The sequence below is a fragment of the Carettochelys insculpta genome, unplaced genomic scaffold (assembly GCF_033958435.1).
Source record: "Carettochelys insculpta isolate YL-2023 unplaced genomic scaffold, ASM3395843v1 scaffold_0070, whole genome shotgun sequence".
In the NCBI taxonomy this organism is placed as follows: domain Eukaryota; kingdom Metazoa; phylum Chordata; order Testudines; family Carettochelyidae; genus Carettochelys; species Carettochelys insculpta.
In genome coordinates this window covers 37,501-43,030 of record NW_027439107.1, presented here as the reverse complement: position 1 = coordinate 43,030, position 5,530 = coordinate 37,501, and the positions used below count along the sequence as shown (strand labels likewise).

The following is a 5,530-nucleotide window of genomic DNA, read 5'->3' as shown; positions in this document are numbered from 1 at the left end:
ATAGTCCACAACCGAGACCCAGGGCCTTCCCCGCTCTCAACAACCTCCACCCACGGTCCCCCTCCACCGGGCTTAATAGTCCACAACCGAGACCCAGGGCCTTCCCCGCTCTCAACCACCTCCACCCACGGTCCCCCTCCACCGGGCTTAATAGTCCCCAACCGATACCCAGGGCCTTCCCCGCTCTCAACAACCTCCACCCACGGTCCCCCAAGACGCACGTTCCAAGCCTTAACCCTCAGACCATCCACCCCCCGGGGGGGACCCCACACCCACCTGACCCCAACTCACTCCCACCAAAAACACCACCACCGCCACCGCCTCAACGGCCTGCCCCACCCAGCACTCCCACACACACACCTGCCCCACCAACGCTCCACACACGCTTTCTTCCCTCTCCCCGACCCGACCCAAGCCATCGCACCGCACCGGGTGAGGGCCTAAGCTTCCTCGCCCGCCCCCCCGCCCCCGACACGCAGGCAGGCAGAGGGAAAGGCCTCAGCGCCCCCCAGGACCGTCGCGCCGCCTTGGCCTCACGGCTTCCCTGCTCCCGCACGGCAGACACACGCCCCGCTCTACCCCCGCTGGGGCCAAAAGCTGCCTACGGCACCTGGGATTCCCAGGCGGTCACCCATCCAGGTACTAGCCAGGCCCGGGACGGTTTACCTTCCGAGATCGGACGAGATCGGGGGCATTCGGTCCGGTATGGCCGTAGGCCCCCGCCTCCCCGGGCTTTAGCGTCAGCAGCCTGGCCTCAGTCAGCCGGGCCCAAACAATTAACCCGGAGGCCGGGCCGAGGGAAAACTTCCTCCGAGCCGGCCCAAGGGGAAGGGAGGACGAGGACGCCGGGCCCGGGAGGTGACAGGACGTGCACGTCAGACCCGGGAAGCTGTGTGCCCCGAGGTTAACCCCCGGGCCGGGGCGGGGAGAGAAAAATGTTCTAAGTCCGGTAGGGACAGCAGGTCAACCCCGGTCCGAGGCGGGGAGAGAAATTTTCCAAGTCCGGCAGGGACAGCAGGTCAACCCCGGCCGCCGTAGCAGAGGTTGACCTGGTGTCCGATTCGCTCCCCGGGCACCAGGTCAACCTCGGGCGCTTTAGCGGAGGTTGACCTGGTGTCCGATTCGCTCCCCGGGCACCAGGTCAACCTCGGGCGCTTTAGCAGAGGTTGACCTGGTGTCCGATTCGCTCCCCGGGCACCAGGTCAACCTCGGGCGCTTTCAGCGGAGGTTGACCTGGTGGCCGATCCCCTCCTCGGGCTCCAAGTCCGGCAGGGACAGCAGGTCAACCCCGGTTCCGGGCGGGGAGAGAAAAATTTTCTAAGTCCGGCAGGGACAACAGGTCAACCCCGGTTCCGGGCGGGGAGAGAAAAATTTTCTAAGTCCGGCAGGGACAGCAGGTCAACCCCGGCCGCTTCAGCGGAGGTTGACCTGGTGTCCGATTCGGTCCCCGGGCACCAGGTAAACCGTGGCCGCTTTCAGCGGAGGTTGACCTGGTGGCCGATCCCCTCCTCGGGCTCCAAGTCCGGCAGGGACAGCAGGTCAACCCCGGCCGCTTTAGCAGAGGTTGACCTGGTGTCCGATTCGCTCCCCGGGCACCAGGTCAACCGTGGCCGCTTTCAGCGGAGGTTGACCTGGTGGCCGATCCCCTCCTCGGGCTCCAAGTCCGGCAGGGACAGCAGGTCAACCCCGGCCGCTTTAGCAGAGGTTGACCTGGTGTCCGATTCGGTCCCCGGGCACCAGGTAAACCGTGGCCGCTTTCAGCGGAGGTTGACCTGGTGGCCGATCCCCTCCTCGGGCTCCAAGTCCGGCAGGGACAGCAGGTCAACCCCGGCCGCTTTAGCAGAGGTTGACCTGGTGTCCGATTCGGTCCCCGGGCACCAGGTAAACCGTGGCCGCTTTCAGCGGAGGTTGACCTGGTGGCCGATCCCCTCCTCGGGCTCCAAGTCCGGCAGGGACAGCAGGTCAACCCCGGCCGCTTTAGCAGAGGTTGACCTGGTGTCCGATTCGCTCCCCGGGCACCAGGTAAACCGTGGCCGCTTTCAGCGGAGGTTGACCTGGTGGCCGATACCCTCCTCGGGCTCCAAGTCCGGCAGGGACAGCAGGTCAACCCCGGCCGCTTTAGCAGAGGTTGACCTGGTGTCCGATTCGCTCCCCGGGCACCAGGTAAACCGTGGCCGCTTTCAGCGGAGGTTGACCTGGTGGCCGATCCCCTCCTCGGGCTCCAAGTCCGGCAGGGACAGCAGGTCAACCCCGGCCGCTTTAGCAGAGGTTGACCTGGTGTCCGATTCGCTCCCCGGGCACCAGGTAAACCGTGGCCGCTTTCAGCGGAGGTTGACCTGGTGGCCGATCCCCTCCTCGGGCTCCAAGTCCGGCAGGGACAGCAGGTGAACCCCGGCCGCTTTAGCAGAGGTTGACCTGGTGTCCGATTCGCTCCCCGGGCACCAGGTAAACCGTGGCCGCTTTCAGCGGAGGTTGACCTGGTGGCCGATCCCCTCCTCGGGCTCCAAGTCCGGCAGGGACAGCAGGTGAACCCCGGCCGCTTTAGCAGAGGTTGACCTGGTGTCCGATTCGCTCCCCGGGCACCAGGTAAACCGTGGCCGCTTTCAGCGGAGGTTGACCTGGTGGCCGATCCCCTCCTCGGGCTCCAAGTCCGGCAGGGACAACAGGTCAACCCCGGTTCCGGGCGGGGAGAGAAAAATTTTCTAAGTCCGGCAGGGACAGCAGGTCAACCCCGGCCGCCGTAGCAGAGGTTGACCTGGTGTCCGATTCGCTCCCCGGGCACCAGGTCAACCTCGGGCGCTTTAGCAGAGGTTGACCTGGTGTCCGATTCGGTCCCCGGGCACCAGGTAAACCGTGGCCGCTTTCAGCGGAGGTTGACCTGGTGGCCGATCCCCTCCTGGGGCTCCAAGTCCGGCAGGGACAGCAGGTCAACCCCGGTCCCAGGCGGGGAGAGAAAAAATTTCCAAGTCCGGCAGGGACAACAGGTCAACCCCGGTTCCGGGCGGGGAGAGAAAAATTTTCAAAGTCCGGCAGGGACAGCAGGTCAACCCCGGCCGCTTCAGCGGAGGTTGACCTGGTGTCCGATTCGGTCCCCGGGCACCAGGTAAACCGTGGCCGCTTTCAGCGGAGGTTGACCTGGTGGCCGATCCCCTCCTCGGGCTCCAAGTCCGGCAGGGACAACAGGTCAACCCCGGTCCCAGGCTGGAGAGAAAAATTTTCTAAGTCCGGCAGGGACAACAGGTCAACCCCGGTCCCAGGCGGGAGAGAAAAATTTTCTAAGTCCGGCAGGGACAGCAGGTCAACCCCGGCCGCTTCAGCGGAGGTTGACCTGGTGTCCGATTCGGTCCCCGGGCACCAGGTAAACCGTGGCCGCTTTCAGCGGAGGTTGACCTGGTGGCCGATCCCCTCCTCGGGCTCCAAGTCCGGCAGGGACAACAGGTCAACCCCGGTCCCAGGCTGGAGAGAAAAATTTTCTAAGTCCGGCAGGGAGAACAGGTCAACCCCGGTCCCAGGCGGGAGAGAAAAAATTTCTAAGTCCGGCAGGGACAACAGGTCAACCCCGGTCCCAGGCGGGAGAGAAAAATTTTCTAAGTCCGGCAGGGACAACAGGTCAACCCCGGTCCCAGGCGGGAGAGAAAAATTTTCTAAGTCCGGCAGGGACAACAGGTCAACCCCGGTCCCAGGCGGGAGAGAAAAATTTTCTAAGTCCGGCAGGGACAACAGGTCAACCCCGGTCCCAGGCGGGAGAGAAAAATTTTCTAAGTCCGGCAGGGACAACAGGTCAACCCCGGTCCCAGGCTGGAGAGAAAAATTTTCTAAGTCCGGCAGGGACAGCAGGTCAACCCCGGCCGCTTTAGCAGAGGTTGACCTGGTGTCCGATTCGCTCCCCGGGCACCAGGTCAACCTCTGGCGCTTTAGCAGAGGTTGACCTGGTGTCAGATTCGCTCCCCGGGCACCAGGTCAACCTCGGTCGCTTTAGCAGAGGTTGACCTGGTGTCCGATTCGCTCCCCGGGCACCAGGTAAACCGTGGCCGCTTTCAGCGGAGGTTGACCTGGTGGCCGATTCCCTCCTCGGGCTCCAAGTCCGGCAGGGACAGCAGGTCAACCCCGGTCCCAGGCGGGGAGAGAAAAAATTTCTAAGTCCGGCAGGGACAACAGGTCAACCCCGGTCCCAGGCTGGAGAGAAAAAATTTCTAAGTCCGGCAGGGACAACAGGTCAACCCCGGTCCCAGGCGGCAGAGAAAAAATTTCTAAGTCCGGCAGGGACAACAGGTCAACCCCGGTCCCAGGCGGGAGAGAAAAATTTTCTAAGTCCGGCAGGGACAACAGGTCAACCCCGGTACCGGGCGGGAGAGAAAAATTTTCTAAGTCCGGCAGGGACAACAGGTCAACCCCGGTCCCAGGCGGGAGAGAAAAATTTTCTAAGTCCGGCAGGGACAACAGGTCAACCCCGGTTCCGAGCGGGAGAGAAAAATTTTCTAAGTCCGGCAGGGACAACAGGTCAACCCCGGTCCCGGGCGGGAGAGAAAAAATTTCTAAGTCCGGCAGGGACAACAGGTCAACCCCGGTCCCAGGCTGGAGAGAAAAAATTTCTAAGTCCGGCAGGGACAACAGGTCAACCCCGGTCCCAGGCGGCAGAGAAAAATTTTCTAAGTCCGGCAGGGACAACAGGTCAACCCCGGTCCCAGGCGGGAGAGAAAAATTTTCCAAGTCCGGCAGGGACAACAGGTCAACCCCGGTCCCAGGCGGCAGAGAAAAAATTTCTAAGTCCGGCAGGGACAACAGGTCAACCCCGGTCCCAGGCTGGAGAGAAAAAATTTCTAAGTCCGGCAGGGACAGCAGGTCAACCCCGGCCGCTTCAGCTGAGGTTGACCTGGTGTCCGATTCGCTCCCCGGGCACCAGGTAAACCGTGGCCGCTTTCAGCGGAGGTTGACCTGGTGGCCGATCCCCTCCTGGGGCTCCAAGTCCGGCAGGGACAACAGGTCAACCCCGGTCCCAGGCGGGAGAGAAAAATTTTCTAAGTCCGGCAGGGACAACAGGTCAACCCCGGTTCCGAGCGGGAGAGAAAAATTTTCTAAGTCCGGCAGGGACAACAGGTCAACCCCGGTACCGGGCGGGAGAGAAAAAATTTCTAAGTCCGGCAGGGACAACAGGTCAACCCCGGTCCCAGGCTGGAGAGAAAAAATTTCTAAGTCCGGCAGGGACAACAGGTCAACCCCGGTCCCAGGCTGGAGAGAAAAAATTTCTAAGTCCGGCAGGGACAACAGGTCAACCCCGGTCCCAGGCGGCAGAGAAAAAATTTCTAAGTCCGGCAGGGACAACAGGTCAACCCCGGTCCCAGGCGGGAGAGAAAAATTTTCCAAGTCCGGCAGGGACAACAGGTCAACCCCGGTCCCAGGCGGCAGAGAAAAAATTTCTAAGTCCGGCAGGGACAACAGGTCAACCCCGGTCCCAGGCGGCAGAGAAAAAATTTCTAAGTCCGGCAGGGACAACAGGTCAACCCCGGTCCCAGGCGGGAGAGAAAAATTT

The 5,530-nt window shown here is 62.5% G+C and overlaps 1 non-coding gene across 1 annotated transcript; it reads right to left on the bottom strand.

Annotated features, from left to right (window-relative positions):
* Positions 1-598: 598 nt before the first annotated feature.
* LOC142006471 (5S ribosomal RNA) lies at positions 599-717 on the bottom strand. Its single transcript, XR_012643542.1, has one exon. It is a non-coding gene; the product is annotated as a 5S ribosomal RNA (ribosomal RNA).
* Positions 718-5,530: the final 4,813 nt, after the last annotated feature.